Source organism: Odontesthes bonariensis, chromosome 8 (genome assembly GCF_027942865.1).
Source record: "Odontesthes bonariensis isolate fOdoBon6 chromosome 8, fOdoBon6.hap1, whole genome shotgun sequence".
In the NCBI taxonomy this organism is placed as follows: domain Eukaryota; kingdom Metazoa; phylum Chordata; class Actinopteri; order Atheriniformes; family Atherinopsidae; genus Odontesthes; species Odontesthes bonariensis.
The window spans coordinates 23,877,610-23,898,699 of record NC_134513.1 but is presented as its reverse complement, the minus strand read 5'-3'; the positions used below and the strand labels follow the sequence as shown (position 1 = coordinate 23,898,699).

Here is a 21,090-nt window from a genome sequence, read left to right as displayed (position 1 = left end):
CCAAAATTCTGCCTATGCTACACCTTACTTCAAAAGTACACTCCTTCAGGTAAGTAAAATTCTTGCGCCTTGTGCAAACCTCTGTGCCAGTGAGGATGCTCGGAAGATCCTACAATCATGAACTGATCCCGGCCATTTAGCCTCAATGTTGGAAATGAAATGACCTCCATCACAGATCATCTGTATGGTCGGAGGATAGGAGTCAATGATGAGGTTTCACAGGGCATAAATGTAACATTGCTCAGCATTACTCAAAGGGGTTGATGTGGTATTTTTCAAAATGAGAAATCCAGTTCAGAGTCTATGGACAATTATCCCCAAGTGTACCTGTACATTTAGGATATGGAAAAATGTTCGGTTTACATAGTCAGCCTCCATGGGTCCAGCAGGGGCCTGGACAATGTGACAATGTTTAAATCCAGGCTGAAAACAGTTCTATTTAGATGTGCATATGACACCTGGAAGTATTTTATCTGCACTCTTCACTTTTAAATTAATTAATTAATGATTTCTTTGTTTTTTGGAATAATTTTATTGCCTTCTTGTGATTTTATGTAGCTGTAAAGCACTTTGAATTGCCTTGTGTACGAATTGTGCTCTACAAATTGCCTTGCCTTGGATGCGTACATGGGTACAGTGTAGTGCACCGATAACATTAGGGAAGCCTGAGGGAGATGATGAACTTAATGCAAATACTTCAGCCAGTAGGTTGTTTTACATTATCGGCTACTGTAAATATGGAGCAGCAGCCTGAAAGGACAAAGGTCCCCCCCCCCCGACATTCGCAATACTGACACTCTCCCTCTGTTCAAGTCTTAACTCAAAACCCATCCGTTTAACTTTGCTTACCTCCATTGATTGCTCCGTTCTGTGTATTTTTAATATGGTATGATGTTTTAATTCCTGCGTTTTATCTAATATCTTATTTGTACAGTGTCCTTGACTGTTTTGAAAGGAGCTGTCAATAATTTGTATCAAAACTAATTGATTTTTCGAGACAGCGAAAGTGGTGATATGATAACCACAGTTTTTGTTTCGTTTTTTAGACAATACATGAGTTGCGGGAGCGCAGAATTCTTGGTGAACATTTCTTTCGGGAGTCTGTTTCAGCCGGTCAGACTTTTTTTGAGTTGCAGCTAAGCTAAGCTTCAACTTTAGCCTGCCCGAGACCAGGCTAGTTCAGCAGCATAAATTACCATGGTTACTCAGCGGGCGTTCAAATAAGCCACGTTCATGGGACGGAAGTAGCGAAATAAGCCAGGCTTTCCGCTACGCAAGCTTTTAGGAATAACCCCTGGTCAAGTGTCAATTGTGATGACACATCATGTCACATCATCTTTTCCAGGTTTGCTTTAGTGAGAGGTGTTGAGTTGTATTTGAAACTTTGTACATAGCAGAGGATGGTTTCGGTCCATTGACCTCTGGGTTATGGGCCCAGCCCTCTTATGCTGCGTCACTCTGCTACACACCTCAGATGGGACTCAAACCCACAATCCCTGGCTCAAGAGGCCAGTGCCTTATCCACGTAACTATTCAAAATAACCTACATTATAAAAAGAAATCGGGTAAACGATCCTCTAATCCATTTAACAAAAGTGAAAGATTTCAGTCTTTTGACACAATAATTCTTTTTCTTACTTTAATCAGAAAAGTGGACATTGGAGGACACTCATGTGCACACAAAACTAGTTTGAATTAAGAGTGTGCAGAAAGGGTTTCAGAGTTGGTCAAGTGTCAATTCTGATGCTATGAATGTTACATCATCTTTTCCAGGTTTTTTTAATGAGAGATTTTGAGTTTGATTTAAAAATGTATACATAGCAGAGGATGGTTTCGGTCCATCGACCTCTGGGTTATGGGCCCAGCATATACCTGCTACTTGGTCTGTGTCTTTGCGTCTAGTAATCCACCTCGTTGATGATCACAGAATACATCAAATCCAACTGTTGCTGTTGCCGGGTTCTTGTTAAGGAGTGGCTTTCATGACTCATCCAGTGACATCACTCCCTGGCCAATCAGTTGCCTAAAGTCTGTAAATGTCACATTTTCGGCTGGACTCAACTCGACCCCGACCGAGTAGGTGCTAAAAATGTACCACCTTGTGCCAGGTGGTATTACCTCATGGAAAACCCTAACAGCTGAGTGGGATCCAGTCGAGTGGAGTAGGTAGAGGTTAAAAAGGGAGGAATGTGTTCCGATGTCATTCAAAATCTCTGAAAGTTGACTTTGGCTTGTTTTATCTCTTCTTTTTTTTTTGGAAGGCATGTTTTATGACATGTGAATAGCCCGGCTAGCTCAGTCAGTAGAGCATGAGACTCTTAATCTCAGGGTCGTGGGTTTGAGCCCCAAGTTGGGCATAGCAGTTTTAATAATCAACAGATGTTTGATCCAGCACTTAAAGTCAAAGTACAGCTCTGTTACCACCATCACAGCGTCCTCAGTGGTGCCTCTTTGAATGATCACAAACCTCCTTTAATGCACAATATGAGTAAAAAACATTCAAACTTGTGCAAGAGCATTACTTTGACCTTTCTTTGGGCTCATGTCATTTCTGTATTCCCTTTTTGCTCAAGTATGATCATTCACTTTAAAACTAAACAAGGAAAATCTGAATAACAACCCATGGCCTCTGGCCCTCTCTTGCTTTCGTTACTCATACAGTGACATCACTCCCTGGCCAATCAGTGGCCTGCAGTCTGTAGACGTCACATTTTCGGCTGGACTCAACTCGAATCCCTGCCGTGTAGGTGCTAAAAATGTAGCTGCTACCAGCTGTTACTACCTCATGGAAAACCCTAAAACCTGAGTCGAAAATATAGTCAAGTGGAGTAGCGTTTTGCATTTTGGTTCAGGTTTGTCATATTTTACACAGTCAGGGAAATAGTGGTGTCAGGATGGCCGAGCGGTCTAAGGCGCCAGACTCAAGGCTTCATTCCTTCCTTAGCACAGGGACTTCTGGTCTCCCAAAGGAGGCCTGGGTTCAAATCCCACTCCTGACACTAATTTCTTGCTTAAATCTTACTTTCTTATTAGAAGACCGTGAAGAAAGCCATGTCAGGCCATGGTGAAAAAGGGAATTTATCTCTGACGACGGGCCTTCAGTTCCTCCCATTAACATACACAATTCTGATGTGCGATGAGGCAGTTCTCCTGCTACATTAAGCTCTTTTCCACTCGTACTTACTCACAACCACCTCAATGTGGGTGGGGTCGTTATAGCAAGGAGGTCCAAAAGTCCTGTGATGTCACTTTTATTGGACAAAACATGACAAAACAATTTAGGACATCAAGGCGAAGGTATACCTGCTACTTGGTCTATGTCTTTGCATCTAGTCATCCACCTCGTTGATGATCACAGAATACATAAAATCCAGCTGTTGCTGTTGCCGGGTTCTTGTTAAGGAGTGGCTTTCATGACTCATCCAGTGACATCACTCCCTGGCCAATCAGTTGCCTGCAGTCTGTAAATGTCACATTTTCGGCTGGACTCAACTCGACCCCGACCGAGTAGGTGCTAAAAATGTTCCACCTTGTGCCAGGTGGTATTACCTCATGGAAAACCCTAACAGCTGAGTGGGATCCAGTCGAGTGGAGTAGGTAGAGGTTGAAAAGGGAGGAATGTGTTCCGATGTCATTCGAAATCTCTGAAAGTTGACTTTGGCTTGTTTTATCTCTTCTTTTTTTTCGGAAGGCATGTTTTATAACATGTGAATAGCCCGGCTAGCTCAGTCGGTAGAGCATGAGACTCTTAATCTCAGGGTCGTGGGGTCGAGCCCCACGTTGGGCATAGCACTTTTAATAATCAACAGATGTTTGATCCAGCACTTAAAGTCAAAGTTCAGCTCTGTTACCACCATCACAGCGTCCTCAGTGGTGCCTCTTTGAATGATCACAAACCTCCTGAAATGCACAATATGAATAAAAAACATTCAAACTTGCACAAGAGCATTACGTTTACCTTTCTTTGGGCTCATGTCATTTCTGTATTCCCTTTTTGCTCAAGTATGATCATTCACTTTAAAGGATAAGACCGTTTTTTTGACATTGGGCCCTTGATTTCACATTATAACATGATGTTCTACTCACCCCTGCTTGTTGTTGGTCATTTGGAGCTGTTCCGAAGATATTCGAGAGGCGTCTGGCTGCTCTCTTGAGATATTCGGCCATGAAACGGTTTCCTATGGGCAACGTTATACAGGCACAAACTATGCTGTTTATAATTTATTAATTACTCTACACTAGCACTGATAACGTGGAGGTGCGTCGTTTACTTAAAAAAATCCTGGTTACTGTAATTTTGAATTTTTGTCGTAAAGTGGGTGTTACTGACGTCATCGTCGTGCTACTACCACAGACAGACCACAGACCTGCTGCCTATTTATTAACTCGGCTAAAATTCAAAATTACATTGACCCAGCTGTTACTACCTCATGGAAAACCCTAAAACCTGAGTCTCACATATATGAGCCACATACCAGTGTTTCTTCATTCCGGTCCTCGGGACCCACTGCCCTGCATGTTTTATGTTCCCTCCTCCAACACACCTGATTCAAATGAATGGCTCCTTATCAGGCCACTGCTGAGCTTGATGGCGAGCTGATCATTTGAATCAGGTGTGGTGAGTGGAGGAGGGAAACATCGAAACACTGAGCTACGCTTTTCAAATTGAACAGACTGTGCGCGCTCCCGCGTACCGGAAATCAATTTCTGGCAGGAATCAACTTTTGGCATGGCACCTGTCATTTCACATCGTTAGGCCTATATGACCGCTTATATGACGACGTTGAGAAACTTTTGCTACATTGTGAAATTGCCGATATCTTTAATTAACTTACCTGAGCAGAAGCGTTTGACTCCATCCTGTTTTTCCTCCATCAGTACCAACGTGTGCCCACTGAGTGTCGTTGGTGCTCAGATCCCGGCCGGCAGAAATTGCTGCTCCTTGATTGGATGGTTGGTTGGCGCGTGGGTGGGCACCGGGTTGATTGGCAAGTCAGTAAGCAACGTGCTGATTGGCTATTCACTCGGGCGTCAAAACAGGGTCAAAATTCGTACTCGTAACTTGAGTTTTGTAAACTTGTAACTTCAGGGTCGTACTTGAAGGTGGGAAATTTGTGTGTCCGTCGGATTTAGTTTTACACGTGCACAAAATGTTTTTACAACTTCAAAACTTTGTTACACATACACAAACTATTTTTACAACTTCAAAACTTTGTTACACATGCACAAACTATTTTTACAACTTCAAAACTTTGTTACACATGCACAAACTGTTTTTATAACTTCAAAACTTTGTTACACATGCACAAAATGTTTTTACAACTTCAAAACTTTGTTACAAATGCACAACATGTTTTTACATAGACACAAAATATTTTTACAACTTCAAAACTTTATTACACATGTGAACATCATTGTACAAGTACAAAATCTTTCTGACCCTTTTTTGATCCCATATTTTTCGTTGTATGCTGTCATATATGTACAGAAATCGAGAGCACTGTACTGAGTACTAACCAAATAAACACATGGTGAAAGCTGGTAAGTACTTTGCCAGTTGTACTCCATGTCAGAAATCCTCTGAATGGCATGCCATTAAAGTAGGAGGATTTTACCAGTCTGTTACTGGTAAAAAAATCCAAAGTTAAGCTGATGTTGCGCAATGATCTTGGCTTCCCCATACTGCCTACACTAAAGCAATACAAAAGATGAGAGACTTGAATGAGTAAGTTCTATCACCTCGAGTCATTGTAGCATATAACAAATGATAAAATAATTGCATTGAAAGCATTTTTTGAAGAACTAAAAGTCTTTCAACTCACCTGCTGATAACATCCAAATCCGCAATACCAAAGGCAAGCTGTATAGAATGTTTGTGTGACTTAAATAGGTAACAGAGAAAACACTGAGAGCACTTATTCTCGCACAAATTTGCTCATAGGGCAACTCAAAATCAGGCCGGTTAGCTCAGCTGGTCAGAGCGTGGTGCTAATAACGCCAAGGTCATGGGTTCAATCCCCATACTGGCCAAGAACATCCGCAACAACAGCACATGTGTAGGCACCCTTCCATAACCCATGACTTTTAAAGATATATCAATATATTTGATGCTGCTTGTCCTGGAACGGATCACAGGGGAAGCAATGTGAGCAGACATCCCTAGCCCCGATTCTCACAGGACATAATCTACACCTCTTCTCGGGTGGACACACAGAAATACCAATGCAAGACCAGAATGGTTTATTTCTTGTGAGTCCTGGACCTTCCCTCAGGCCTCCTCACCGTGCAACTGATCCAAAATATCTCCCCTGGGGGGAATCTACGTGATACTCTGACCAGATGCCCATACCGCCTGATCTGGCTTCATTCAAAGAAGAGCGGCAGAGACTGTATTCTCAGCGTATTCCAGATGACTACGCTTGTCACCCTGATCCAAGAGGGTGAGCCTAATCACCACAGAGTGGAAGATGATTTCAGCCCTTATGCATTCGCAATCTCATTCATTTAGTCACCACTCATAAGGAGTTACCAGAGGTGAGCGTTGGAAGGAAGATCGACTGGTAGAACGAGCTCCTCCAGTCGTGGTCAAAATGGTCTCATCCCTAAACTCTTCCACTTGAGGCAGCAACTGGTTCTAAGCAAGAAGAGGGCCCTCGACCCTTTTCCAACTGAGGATCAGAGCCTCAGACTTGGAGATACAATTTTATTCCTGGCTGTTTCAGACTTGGCAGCAGACCACCCCTGTACCGGCCGGATGACTCAGGAGAGACCATGTGGCCTAACGGACAAGGCGTCTGACTTCGGATCAGAAGATTGAGGGTTCGAGTCCCTTCGTGGTTGTCTTGTTTAGTTGTATGCTGTCATATATGTACAGAAATCAAGAGCACTGTACTGAGTACTAACCAAATAAACACATGGTGAAAGCTGGTAAGTACTTTGCCAGTTGTACTCCATGTCAGAAATCCTCTGAATGGCATGCTATTAAAGTCGGAGGATTTTACCAGTCTGTTACTGGTAAAAAAATCCAAAGTTAAGCTGATGTTGCGCAATGATCTTGGCTTCCCCATACTGCCTACACTAAAGCAATACAAAAAGATGAGAGACTTGAATGAGTAAGTTCTATCACGTCGAGTCATTGTAGCATATAACAAATGATAAAATAATTGCATTGAAAGCATTTTTTGAAGAACTAAAAGTCTTTCAACTCACCTGCTGATAACATCCAAATCCGCAATACCAAAGGCAAGCTGTATAGAATGTTTGTGTGACTTAAATAGGTAACAGAGAAAACACTGAGAGCACTTATTCTCGCACAAATTTGCTCATAGGGCAACTCAAAATCAGGCCGGTTAGCTCAGCTGGTCAGAGCGTGGTGCTAATAACGCCAAGGTCATGGGTTCAATCCCCATACTGGCCAAGAACATCCGCAACAACAGCACATGTGTAGGCGCCCTTCCATAACCCATGACTTTTAAAGATATATCAATATATTTGATGCTGCTTGTCCTGGAACGGATCACAGGGGAAGCAATGTGAGCAGACATCCCTTGCCCCGATTCTCACAGGACATAATCTACACCTCTTCTCGGGTGGACACACAGAAATACCAATGCAAGACCAGAATGGTTTATTTCTTGTGAGTCCTGGACCTTCCCTCAGGCCTCCTCACCGTGCAACTGATCCAAAATATCTCCCCTGGGGGGAATCTACATGATACTCTGACCAGATGCCCATACCGCCTGATCTGGCTTCATTCAAAGAAGAGCGGCAGAGACTGTATTCTCAGCGTATTCCAGATGACTACGCTTGTCACCCTGATCCAAGAGGGTGAGCCTAATCACCACAGAGTGGAAGATGATTTCAGCCCTTATGCATTCGCAATCTCATTCATTTAGTCACCACTCATAAGGAGTTACCAGAGGTGAGCGTTGGAAGGAAGATCGACTGGTAGAACGAGCTCCTCCAGTCGTGGTCAAAATGGTCTGATCCCTAAACTCTTCCACTTGAGGCAGCAACTGGTTCTAAGCAAGAAGAGGGCCCTCGACCCTTTTCCAACTGAGGATCAGAGCCTCAGACTTGGAGGTACAATTTTATTCCTGGCTGTTTCAGACTTGGCAGCAGACCACCCCTGTACCGGCCAGAGGACTCAGGTGAGACCATGTGGCCTAACGGACAAGGCGTCTGACTTAGGATCAGAAGATTGAGGGTTCGAGTCCCTTCGTGGTTGTCTTGTTTAGTTGTATGCTGTCATATATGTACAGAAATCAAGAGCACTGTACTGAGTACTAACCAAATAAATACATGGTGAAAGCTGGTAAGTACTTTGCTAGTTGTACTCCATGTCAGAAATCCTCTGAATGGCATGCCATTAAAGTCGGAAGATTTTACCAGTCTGTTACTGGTAAAAAAATCCAAAGTTTAGCTGATGTTGCGCAATGATCTTGGCTTCCCCATACTGCCTACCACTGCATGAAAAGAGGGATTTCTGGATGTATGTGGCCCCTTACATGTCCGCATACGTTAAGCCCCTGCATTTGCGGTGGTAAAAGTGAAAACTTGGCCCAAGTTGTCGCAAATTGACCTGGCAACTGCTCCCCCATGCCCCCCTCCCCTCCCCTACTTAGGAGAGCCTTTAATATGTAAATGCCAGTGATCAGGTCAGGAGCTGCCACAGTCATTTTCAAGTGGGGTGGGGTGAGGTGAGGTGGGTAGGCCTGTTTCTATAAGTTCATCCCCATCACCTCCAACTCCAGCCAAGTTTGTTGCTGTGTTGTCTTGAAAAAGAAGAGGTGCACGCTGTCTGCTGGTGACAGGTGATGCATATCTGTTTTTTTTCTCCCAAACACCTCTTTTGTAATAACGCTTTTTGTGGGCAAAATTCAAGGATTCAAGGATTCAAAGGTTTATTGTCATATGTGCAGTTAGAAACGTGTTTCCCTGCACGATGAAATTATTTTCTTTGTTGCCCGCACTGGATGTCCAAATGTATAATAACAAAGATAAGATAAAGATAAAATAAGCATGCAACAGCAATATTCTAAAAGGTTTCTTAAATAAAATAGAAATATAGAAATAAAAATGTAGAAATCTGGCCTCTATACATAATGTGCAGTAGTGCTCTCAGTGTTTTATTGTGTATGGCTTAATTCGGTGTCACAATGGTCACAATATCGCCGAGTAGGGGTGGGCGATATGGGCAAAAAAAAATATCTCAATATTTTTTAGGATTTTCACGATAAAGATATTTTGACGATATTTAAAAAAAAAATTAAAACTTGCATTAAGATCACAATAAAATGAACACAAGCATGCAAGTCTAAGCACACACGGCCGGTACAGTGAAACTGCAAATGGCTCATTAAATCAGTTCATGGTTCCTTTGATCGCTCTACCGTTACTTGGATAACTGTGGCAATTCTAGAGCTAATACATGCAAAACGAGCGCTGACCTTCGGGGATGCGTGCATTTATCAGACCCAAAACCCATGTGGGGTGCCTCTCGGGGTGCCGCGGCCGCTTTGGTGACTCTAGATAACCGCGAGCCGTTTCTCAGGCTACTTCTCCCTCCGGAGAGGGAGCCTGAGAAACGGCTACCACATCCAAGGAAGGCAGCAGGCGCGCAAATGACCCACTCCCGACTCGGGGAGCCGGTAGTGACGAAAAATAACAATACAGGACTCTTTAAATCCTTTAACGGGGATCAATTGAAGGGCAAGTCTGGTGCCAGCAGCCGCGGTAATTCCAGCTCCAATAGCGTATCTTAAAGTTGCTGCAGTTAAAAAGCTCGTAGTTGGATCTCGTGATCGAGCTGACGGTCCGCCGCGAGGCGAGCTACCGTCTGTCCCAGGCCCTGCCTCTCGGCGCCCCCTCGATGCTCTTAGCTGAGTGTCCCGCTGGGTCCGAACTCCGAAGCGTTTACTTTGAAAAAATTAGAGTGTTCAAAGCAGGGCGTGGCGCCGTGGTAAGGGCAGAGGACCACTGGCGCCGCACTTTATTGATTTTTGGCGATTGAAAAAAAAATAAAAAATAAATGTTTTATATATATATATATATATATATCTCGATATTGCAAAATTACTCATCGTCAAAACAACATTCACGATAATTTCGCAAACGATACATATCACCCACCCAGTGCAAAGGCCTGTAGGGAGGCGTCAGTAACACTGTGGACAGAAGTGTCCAGCTCGGTGTCCTGTAGGGATGATGACAGGGCGAGCAGCAGGTGGGACATGGAATTACCCATGGAATTACCTATACAGGCCTTTGCGTCTTTTCTTTGTCCTTGCAGAGTCCATTTTTGTGTCAAAACAGTGCAAATTGCCAGCTGTGGTCAGACAACATTAAATAGCAAAAGGACGGGAGGTTGTCTCGCGAGTATTCCGTGTAATGACGTATACGCATATGATTGGTGGAGCTTAACGGCTCGCATAAGCTCTCATTCAATCACGTATGAGAAACATTGTGTCGTGCAGTGTAAACAAAAAGTTTAAGGAGTAGATCTGGCGGCAGAAAGGGAGACAGAAATCGCTGAGGTCCTGTGCTGTGAAAATTGCCCTGGTTTGCGGAATACAATGGCTGGAAGACGACTTGCTTTCAACTCCCCAGCAACTCTCTGCGGGTCTACAGGTTTGTGTGTTTTTTTCTACTTGCACATGACCATTTGATTGTTTAATTTTAGTCTTGTTGACACTGTACAGCACTTGGGACAGTTCTCGCTGATTTCAAATGTGCTGTATATTAAACTTACTTACTCACTTGCTTACAGGCAGATCAAATGAAAGTCCTGTTGAATGCTATGACCGGGATGTCTCGTATGGTGGCCAGCACTGTGGATACGGTCGTGGAGAGGGTTCTGGAAGGAATCGACCAGAGATTCGCTAGGTTGGAGGCAAGATGGCCGTCGAGAACGCACTGGAGTGTGGACATTCCACAGAAGTTGAAGAGCGCAAGAGAAGGCGGATACAGAATCCGAAAATCGCGGTAAGAGTAGGTTATTGACTGTGGCTTTAGGCTAAACTCAACTTAATTGTGTCCATCACGTGAAAACCAGTGTGAGTTGCTTTATTTAAAAAAATGTATTTCAATTTATATGAAGCAGTTCGCCGCCTGCATAACTCGGAGAATACACCGTGGCATTATAATCCAGATCAAGGGTAAGAATAAGTGAATGTTCTCCCAATATCTAGTTGAGTTGGACCCGATGTTATGTTACGTCAATGCAGTTTTTTTTAATTAACCATAGGCCTATTGTTTTTACAGGCTACTGTCACCTCACAATATGGATGTAACGAGTCGCTTGAAGGAGGCAGTGGCAAACAGTCCGAACTTCAGAGAGGTAGACGGGGGCACTATCGAGGGTGAGCGGCGCTGACTTTTACCACGGCTGGCACTGATACTTTTAAGCACTGGTCATTTTATTCATTCCTCTTGTTGTTGTTTTTAGCTGCGTGACGGACCTGTGTGCTGTGCTACAGGCGCGTCTTGAAGCCAACCCGAAATACTCACAGTCTCACCACAGAAGAGTGAAAGAGAGTAAGAACATATACGCTGTCAATATGACTTTTGTTACTTTATAGACAAGTTGTCAATATGCTGTGCATGGCTAGACTATGTTTTGATTATTTATTGGTTATTCCAATAGCTCCCAGAAGCCAGCTTCTGATCCAGGATGAGGACGTCTGACAACTCCCGCAGACCCTGCAGGGACCGGAGGAATGCGAAGAATGCGGATTCCAAACGGCGGCGTTTAGGCTTATTGTGTATATTGTAGGCTACAGCAGTGTGTGTAAATAGTTTTCAATTCTTTATTATCAACATGGTTCTTATTACAATGTAAGCTATGTACATTGTGTGGTGTGGCAATAAAAGCGCTTTAAAAAAAAAAGTTTCCTTTTTCATTTCCTCAATAGATTCACGTCATTCATGCCTGCATTCATAGCCTAGTCATAGTGCAGCTTATAAGAATGACGTGAATATATGAAGTACACAAACATCCCAGGAATATTAGTAATCATAATCACAATTATTAATCATAATTGCTGAATGATATGCCCATATAAAGTATGCATATATTAACCTAATTGGCCAATGGGCGGTCAGCTTTACCGACAGTACAGGAGCTTTTTCATGTAATCACGTGCCTTTTTCGTCCAATACCAGCGAGGCCAGTGAGAGGTCCAGGCACTCTCACAGCGGGGTGCTAATCGCTGGGCCATTAGCACCCCGCTGTGAGAGCCCGCCGCGAGTCGGGTTCGTTTGTGACGATTTTCTCGCTCCACAAACTTAAAGTTTGTCTGCCTGCAAGCGCCCAGGTGCGTCCGAAAATTAGGCAAATTCGCAGATGTTCACTGCCGTCCACAGTGACACAAATCCCTCTTTTCGTGCAGTGGAACTTAGAATGTACATGAGAAAACAGACCATCACTTTAACTGAAGAGTCATAGCAAAACATGCTTCCTTGGTTGAAGAGTTGCTAGAGTGCATTAGCTTGAGACTGTGTTTTCCCTACAAGCCACCCATTGTCTGAGCAGAGGTAGAGATGGCAAGGTACAATTGAAAGATGATTATACAAGGAGCAGAGAATGCATTGGCTAGGAATCAAACCCGGGTCAACTGTTTGGAAAGCAGCTATTCTCTCCACTATACCACCATTGCCCTGACAGAAACTTATTTAGTCATCTATCAACTGTTCTATTTCATCCTTACTGACCGCCAGAGGCGGTGCTTTCAAGCACTGAATGATACATCTCGCGCATGCGCAGGTCGAGTGTTTATACCAACAACGTCACTCGTGACCCCCTGCTGACCCCGGAGACCCCGCGTCTGCTTATGAGACGAATTCCAAAACCATTTCTTCCTTCATCGTTCGCTGCTGGTGGTCTCGCGATGTCCCGTCGAGGCTGCGAGCTGCTCGCCCTTCAGAGACCGCAACGAACTGCCGAGAGGTCTGTAACCTTTTTTTTCCTCGGCTGATGAAGTGTACTGCCAGCTGTTACAAGCGCCGGTCTAGGCAGCGGGCTCGCTCCTTCTCCCGGTGCCGCACGTGAGTAACAGTCTGTTTATAGTTACATTGTCTGAGAGGGCTAATTGCTAGCCCTCTCCCGGCATCTGTGACCTGCCTATGTTAAGCGGCCAACTCGGTTGTGCCGGTTCTTTGATTTTGTTGCTGCTATTGTTCTGCCCCTCTCCTGGTGTAAGGCGGCGTTTGCGCCCCCCGCTCCCAGCACAGGCGGCCTATAGTGGTTGTCGGTGAAGGCACCGTTTGCGGCTCCCTCTCCCGGCATCCACCTATAGATAAGTGTTTGAATAAACAATTGCCCCTCTCCTGGTGTAAGGCGGCGTGTGCGCCCCCCGCTCCCAGAACAGGCGGCCTATAGTTGATTGTCGGTGAAGGCACCGTTTGCGGCTCCCTCTCCCAGCATTCATCTATAACTAAGAAGAAGAAGTATATGAATAAGAATTAGTAAATACGTACTATCGTCAAATATACTGTGTGTATATATATATAGATATATATATTTAGAGCTAGAGGTGGTCCCGACATGGATCGCAACCACTCCTGCTCGGCCTGTATGGCTCCTCTACAGCTTGAGGATGGCCATGATCTGTGTCCTTCGTGCCTTGGCCTCGGACATCTGAGGCAGGGACTTTCAGACGAGTCCTGCATGAATTGTGGCATCTTGCCTCATGCTGTCAGGGCTGCAAGGCTGGCCGAGGTAGAGCGCCTGTTGGGCCCTCCCTTGTCTCCCCAGTTGACCCCTGACCAGCGGCTGGCCCCGTCTCGGTCTAGCCGACCACGGCGTCGGCCTGCTGAGACTGCAGGCCCCACCTCCGGGAAGAGGGCCAAGGGGTCCGGGCTTACTTCTAGAGTGGATCAGCTGACAGCGGAGCTTGACAGCATGAAGTCCCTCCTCCTGGCTCTCCAGCCTGGGGCTGGGGCAACCCAGCCAGGTGCCCTTGTTCCTCCAGCGGCCTCCTTGCGTTTTCCATAGCAGCTTCGGCTACTATGTTTCGGGACTACGCTTCGGACGTGCTAGAGGGAGACGAAGCCTCCCGTCCCTCTGCAGCGGGCTCCCTTTCTTCAGCCCGTAGCTCTGCGGGTGGTAGTGAGGAAGGCTCGGTGGGAGCCGCCATTCGTACGGTTCTAGCCAGGCTGCAGCTGGACGTGCCGCAGGCTCAGCCAGCTTCGGCCAGTGCCTTTTTCAGGCGCTCCTCAACCACCGCTGAACTAACTGTACCTCCATCAGAAGAGTATCTGAGGGAATTACAGACGTTCTGGAGGGACCCTAGGGCCCCTACCCGTCCGACAGCTGATGCTCGGACCCTGGCAGCCATGCAGGACGCATCCATGGCTCGCATGGGTAATTCCATGTCCCACCTGCTGCTCGCCCTGTCATCATCCCTACAGGACACCGAGCTGGACACTTCTGTCCACAGTGTTACTGACGCCTCCCTACAGGCCTTTGCACTGATGTCAAGGGAGTTGGGACGGGTAATGGCAACTCTCGTTCAGACTCGCCGCCAGGTTTGGTTGGCGCAGTCCCCTCTCTCGGAGGCCTGCAGAAGAACCCTCCGCAGTGTTACGGTGGAACCGGGGGAGCTGTTTGGTTCCGCGGCTCTGGAAGCCCTCGAGCGCACGGTCCAAGCTGGGAAGACCCGACAGCAGCTGTCTGAGCTTCACAGAAGCGCGCCGCCGCCTGGCAACCCTAGGGGCCGTCCAGCTGCTCCGCAGCGCGGCACCCACTCACAGGCCAGGGGCCTCCCTCGGCCCCAGTACTCACGCCCACAGCCTGCTCAGCGGCAGGCGCAGTCCTTTCGGGCGCCTGAGCAACTGCCCCCTGGGCAACCTCAGGTCTCACGTACTACCCGTCGTGCCCCTGGAGCCTCTAGAGGTCGGGGGGCCCGACGCTGAGGCCACGGGGCCGACCGTCGACCTTTTTTCCCAGCAGCAGCTCAGCTACTGGGCTGCTTCCACCAGGGACCCGTGGGTTCTTTCCACCTTGACCCACGGGTACAAACTTCAGTTCCGACGTCAGCCCCCGACCCATGGCCGAGTCAGGATGACTGTCATCCGCGACCCGGCGAAAGCCCGAGCCCTCGCCCAGGGGCTGTTCGTCCTCCTGGGCAAGGGTGCCATCGAACCGGTAGATCCCCTGTTGCACCCCGGGGGGTTCTACTCGACTTACTTTCTGGTAGCAAAGAAAGATGGCGGATTCCGACCTATCCTCGACCTCAGGAACCTCAACAGGTTCCTGAAGGTCTTGAGGTTCCATATGTTGACCACTGCAGAGGTTCTGCGTACGGTCTCCAGAGGGGAGTGGTTTACCTCCATAGACCTGGAGGATGCCTATTTTCACATTCCTGTGGCGCCACACCATCGGCAGTTTCTGCGATTCGCCTTTCAGGGGCGTCATTTCCAGTACAGGGTGCTCCCGTTTGGTCTCTCCCTCTCCCCACGGGTGTTTACCAGGTGTGTGACGGCAGCCCTCTCGCTCCTACAGTCGCGGGGCATGAAGATCTTGCCGTATCTGGACGACTGGCTCGTCTGTGCGCGGTCCCAGTCTCAGGTGGCCCTCGACACGACGTGTCTTCTTTCCCATGTGGCCCGTTTGGGCCTCAGGGTGAATTTTACAAAGAGTGGCCTGGTCCCATCACAGAGCACAGTTTTTCTTGGGGTGACCCTCGATGCGGTCACCATGATGGCTTGCCCGTCGCCACGGCGGGTGGACGACATCCTCCGCCACCTCCTCCCGTTTCGGGAAGGCAGGCGGTTCCACTACGTGGAGTTCTTACGCGTCCTGGGGAAACTGACAGCTGCGGCTGCTGTGGTCCCCTTAGGATTGCTGTTGCTGCGTCCCCTCCAGAGGTGGTTGCACAGCTTTCACCTGGACGCCAAGAGACACCGGCACAGGAGGCTTGCGGTGTCCCACCGTTGCCTTCTTGCCCTGGCCCCGTGGAGGAAGCGTTCGTTTCTCCTCCAGGGCATGCCCATGGGCTCCATTGCATCCCGTCGTGACTCGCCTCCCTCTCGGGGTGGGGCGCCGTGTGGCAGAACCGGACGGCTCAGGGGCTGTGGCCGGCGTGGGACCGCTCACAGCACATCAACGCTCTAGAGCTGCGGGCTGTGCACAGGGCGTTGCAGGCTTTCCTCCCTTTCTTGAGGGGCCGACATGTACTCGTGCGGTCGGACAATGTTTCGGCCGTCTCCCACGTTTGCCTCAGAAGAGTCGACCCATTGCCCCCTCTGGTTCTCCCTGACAGAGGAGAGCAGTCCCCTGGGCCAGGATGCTCTGGCCCACGACTGGCCAGAGGTTCTCCTCTATGCTTTCCCGCCGATCCCTCTGATAGTCCCTACGCTACAGAGGGTCCTCCAGCAGGGCCACAGGCTGCTGTTGGTAGCCCCCTTTTGGCCAGGGAGGACGTGGTTTCCACTGCTGCACAGGCTCTGCAGCGGTTCCCCGTGGCGCCTCCCCGACAGGAGGGATCTCCTGTCTCAGTGGCAGGGTCAGATCTGGCATCCCGACCCGTCCCGCCTGCAGCTGTGGGTCTGGCCACTGCAGGGCCCGACCCGCTGCTAACTGAGTGCTCTGGCGATGTCTGCCATACCATCCTAAACGCGAGGGCGCCTTCTACCCGGGCGCTTTATATACCGTGCAATATCCTGTTATGTGCAATATTCTGTTATGTGCAATAACCCACACTGGAATGCATATTCATCCATATATATGGTAATATCTCTGTGCACCTACCACCACCCCTTTTGTACTATATTTTATTATTTTATGTCTAAGATTGTTATATTTTATATTTTATATACATATATATATACAGTATATATATATTTATTTTTATTTCTATTTTTATTTATCTCATGTCTGCACTGAGAAAGGAGATGCTTTTAATCTCATTGTACTTGTATAGTGACAATAAAAGGCATTCTATTCTATTCTATTTATGAACAGAGGTGGCGGCTGTTCACTACATGGTGCTTGGACAGGGGTGAGGACCCTGTGCACTGTCCTGTCCCTGGGATTCTGGAGTTCCTCCAGTCACTCCTGGATGACGGCCGGTCCCCCGCTACCCTGAGGGTGTATGTGGCGGCCATTTCCTCTCGGCATGCTCGAGTGGATAACGGCACGGTGGGGAGCCACAGGTTGGTGTCCCTTTTCCTGAAAGGTGCGCGGCGGCTGCGCCCCCCACGAGTGTGGCGCACCCCGCCATGGGATCTGCACCTGGTGCTCGGCGCCCTGTGCTCGCCTCCCTTTGAACCCCTTGCTCAGGCAGGGCTGAGGTGGGTCTCCGCTAAGACTGCCTTTCTACTCGCTATCGCATCAGCGAAGCGCGTCGGGGAGCTGCATGCTCTGTCGGTGAGCGACTCCTGCATGAGGTGGAACTTGGATGGCTCGGGGGTTTCCCTATGGCCAAACTCCGCTTTTCTCCCGAAGGTGCTGTCTTCATCAAACCTCAACAGACCTATCCACCTGGCACAGTTTGTTCCCCCGGAGGAAGAGGACAGGTTACGTCTACTGTGCCCTTTGCGGGCTCTGAGAGCCTACGTGGCCGCGACTGCCGGTATCAGGCAGTCGGACCAGCTCTTCCTCTGCTATGGTGGCCCTCGGAGAGGCTGTGCGCTCTCTAAACAGCGACTGTCCCACTGGGTGGTGGACGCCATCGCCCAGGCATATAAGGGAAGTGGGCACCCCCGACCAGCTGGGGTGAGCTGCCACTCCACCAGAGCTGCCTCGACATCATGGGCAGCCCTACGGGGCGTTCCCCTGGAAGACATATGTGAGGCAGCGTCATGGGCGTCACCGAGTACCTTCTCCAGGTTCTATCGAGTGAATGTTGCCACTCCCCACCCGTTGGCTGTGGTCCTGCTGCCCGACTCTGCTGCTTCCTCTCAGTAAGTGAGTAGGTGCTGGATTCCTCGTGACTTTTCTGGTATTAGTCATCCAGTGCTTGAAAGCACCGCCTCTGGCGGTCAGTAAGGATGAAATAGAACGAAAGTTACGTATGTAACTACGGTTCTATGAATCCTGGATGACCGCCAGAGCGTTCTGTCACTCAGAATCCTCGTATACTCGCGAGAAGATTCTGTAGGGACTGACCTGCTGATGTTGCCGGAAGATATAGGCTCTCCGGGGTCAGCAGGGGGTCACGAGTGACGTTGTTGGTATAAACACTCGACCTGCGCATGCGCGAGATGTATCATTCAGTGCTTGAAAGCACCGCCTCTGGCGGTCATCCAGGATTCATAGAACCGTAGTTACATACGTAACTTTCGTTTTTCTTGCAGGGCTATGACACACTCACTCTTACTCAGGAATCTTTCTATTTCTCCCTGAAATAAGAGTGAAGTCTAAAGCGTGAAACTTGTGCTTGCTTGGATTCATTCTCCAGATGGGCACAATTGCTTTCATCTAAGGCTAAAATGTTCACAACTTCAGTACAATGCACTATGCCAATTAATTTGCCAGTTTGGAAGAGTTTACCACAGTCTTGCAACCTGTACCGTGTGCACTGCTTTCAGGTCCCTGATGGTCTAGTGCAGGGCTATTCAAGAAAACTGTGAGGAGGTCCAGTTCAAATAAATTTCCTCAAGCAGTCTATTTGCAGTATGATGATATCGGAATAAATTGTGTTTAAAAAAATAATAGGTTAAAATCATTTCAAAGAAGTTTATTAGCACTGAAACACAGGATAACCTTGTGAGGCTGCAGTTTAAATAAAAAATAACTAAATTATGTATTCAAAAACAAAGAAAGTGCTTAAGAAAAAATAGCAGCTTCAGTTTCCTTTTGATTGAACAATCTCAATATTTCTCTTGAACAAAACATTCTCAAAACACCTGAACTGTTTCTCTTACAGATTTCTCTTACATCTGTCTTCCCCCTATACTTCATTTCCCCTGCTCAGTGTGAGAATTAAGCTTTGGCTTGCCCTGCCAACATTTTAAATCTGGGCTTGAAGGAGGTCAGGGCCATTCTCATGCACATGTGCAGATGCTCATTGGTGAGCGTGGAACGATATTTTGTTTTTATTATGTTCATTGTAGAGAACGCTGCCTCACAGCTGTATGTGGAGCCGAACATGGTCAAGATAAACAGGGCCACTTTTTTCAGATCTGGGAAAGCTGTCTCAGAAACCATCTGGAGCCAGAAGGTGGTAGATTTGGTTCTTGCAAACTGCTCTTTCAGGGCCACATCTGTCTGGAGGTCAATCATTTGCATCTGGAGAGGCCCAGAGTTTGCCCACTTGAAGTGATGTGCGACATCATTTGAGAATGCTCTGACATCAGTGATGAGAAATGGATTCTGTATGAAGAGGGTGAGCTCCTCTCCAACGCTGAAGCTATCAAAGCGTTTGCTGAAGTTTTCAATCAACTTGTCAACAAAGTCAACAAAAGAGGAGACATCTCTATGGCCCTGCACCTGTTCTTTCACTTTTGGGAAGTGTGTGTAGTCTCCTTGCAGATCTTCTTTGAACACCTGGGGCCTCATGTACAAAGGGTGCGTACGCACAAAATAGTGGCGTACACACCTTTTCACGTCAACGATCAGATGTATCAAGAACGAAAAGACCGTGGAAATGTGCGGTGCCTCACGGCAGCTTCAGGGCTGGCGTACGCACTTTTCTGCAGCTGTTGATTCTTTGGCGACACCTAAGGTGATGTTGGGAAACTGTTATGATAAATAAATGTGAAAACAATTAGTCCTCAGACAGTGATGTGCACATCTGAGACACATGAACAATTAATACTGATAAACAATTAATACACCCATGTGTCTGCAATTACACGAGTGGATATAAAAGCAGCGCAAAGTGGTGCAATGCATACCATTAAAAACAATGGCTGCTTTAGCAGTATTAGAAGACTTTGCAAAGGGTGCAATTCGAAGAGAGCGTGTGTTCACTACAACAGAGAGGATTAGCTGGCATATGATGGCGACTGATTACTCATTAGCCGTTTTGAGGGAAATCCTCCTAGAACTGTGCGCAGAGCTGCGGCCGGCATTGGAGCGCAACACAGCGAGGAGCCATGCGCTGCCTGTGCTCACAGGTGATGTGCACACTGGGGTTCCAACCGGAGCATTCCAGGGGCAGGTCGCCAACCGATTGGGACTGTGCCAGTCTACCCTGAGCCGAACCATGCCAGCCGCGTGGGACAGAATTATCCGCATCTCAGCCACGTATATATCAAATTCCCAACAGGCCAACATTAAAGCTCAATTTGAAGCGAGAGCCGGTTTTGTAATCGGAGCTATCGACTGCGCACACATTGCTATAAAAGCGCCATCACATGATGAATTTGTATGTTAACAGGAAACATTTTCAGAAACTGAAGGAAATCCAAGGCACTCTCCTTTGGAGAAAGTTAAAAAGCCTTTATTGTGATGGCTTGGTCATACTACTACACATCTTTTTAATGTCTAGTATAATGTCTAGTATGACCAAGCCATCACAATAAAGGCTTTTTAACTTTCTCCAAAGGAGAGTGCCTTGGATTTCCTTCAGTTTCTGCATCTTCAGTTTTTCCCTATCCAAAGAGCACCTCAACCAAACTTTTTTTGAGTCCAGGAAGCGCTCCTATACAAACTTTTTAGGAAACATTTTCATTCGATCGATGTACAGATCATATGCATAAATGCAATTAACCAACATTGTGGCGAGGTGCCGTGGTTCAACGCACGATTCATACATTCTGAGTAACAGCATCGTTGGGAACAGACTTACAGGGTGGCACTGTGCGTGATGCGCATTGAGCATGTGCGCCCCCAATTTCTATCCCATCTTCACAGCATCATTATTATATTATATATATTAGTCGGTGGTTAAAGTTAGTTTCTTGCTGTTTTTTGCTGGTTAAACTTCAGTTTAAGATCTTTCTAACAAGCCCCTGATCGTCTGTGGGCATATATTAATAACCCTGTGCGTAAAGTGTGAAAGGTCTCAATCAGCCTCACCTTTTCCCCGGCGCACTTCTGCACGTTACTGTATGAACACGTTGTTGTGAGTTACACAAAAACATCGGTATTTAGCTTGGGGGTAATCAGAGTCACCCACAGGTGCTCCCACCACCCCAGAGAGA

The 21,090-nt window shown here is 47.3% G+C and overlaps 1 long non-coding RNA gene and 7 other non-coding genes across 8 annotated transcripts; all 8 read left to right on the top strand.

Moving 5' to 3' along the window:
* The first annotated feature begins 2,284 nt into the window (after positions 1-2,284).
* On the top strand, positions 2,285-2,357 carry trnak-cuu (transfer RNA lysine (anticodon CUU)). The gene has a single exon. It is a non-coding gene; the product is annotated as a tRNA-Lys (tRNA).
* Positions 2,358-2,888: 531 nt separating this feature from the next.
* Positions 2,889-2,999, top strand: trnal-caa (transfer RNA leucine (anticodon CAA)). Its single transcript has 2 exons — positions 2,889-2,926; positions 2,954-2,999. It is a non-coding gene; the product is annotated as a tRNA-Leu (tRNA).
* Positions 3,000-3,714: 715 nt separating this feature from the next.
* trnak-cuu (transfer RNA lysine (anticodon CUU)) lies at positions 3,715-3,787 on the top strand. Its single transcript has one exon. It is a non-coding gene; the product is annotated as a tRNA-Lys (tRNA).
* Positions 3,788-5,956: 2,169 nt separating this feature from the next.
* On the top strand, positions 5,957-6,030 carry trnai-aau (transfer RNA isoleucine (anticodon AAU)). The gene has a single exon. It is a non-coding gene; the product is annotated as a tRNA-Ile (tRNA).
* Positions 6,031-6,767: 737 nt separating this feature from the next.
* On the top strand, positions 6,768-6,840 carry trnar-ucg (transfer RNA arginine (anticodon UCG)). Its single transcript has one exon. It is a non-coding gene; the product is annotated as a tRNA-Arg (tRNA).
* Positions 6,841-7,343: 503 nt separating this feature from the next.
* On the top strand, positions 7,344-7,417 carry trnai-aau (transfer RNA isoleucine (anticodon AAU)). Its single transcript has one exon. It is a non-coding gene; the product is annotated as a tRNA-Ile (tRNA).
* Positions 7,418-8,154: 737 nt separating this feature from the next.
* On the top strand, positions 8,155-8,227 carry trnal-uag (transfer RNA leucine (anticodon UAG)). Its single transcript has one exon. It is a non-coding gene; the product is annotated as a tRNA-Leu (tRNA).
* A 3,118-nt stretch (positions 8,228-11,345) lies between these two features.
* LOC142385846 (uncharacterized) lies at positions 11,346-11,739 on the top strand. The gene is made up of 3 exons (XR_012770243.1): positions 11,346-11,360; positions 11,447-11,535; positions 11,645-11,739. It is a non-coding gene; the product is annotated as an uncharacterized LOC142385846 (long non-coding RNA).
* The last annotated feature ends 9,351 nt before the right edge of the window (positions 11,740-21,090 follow it).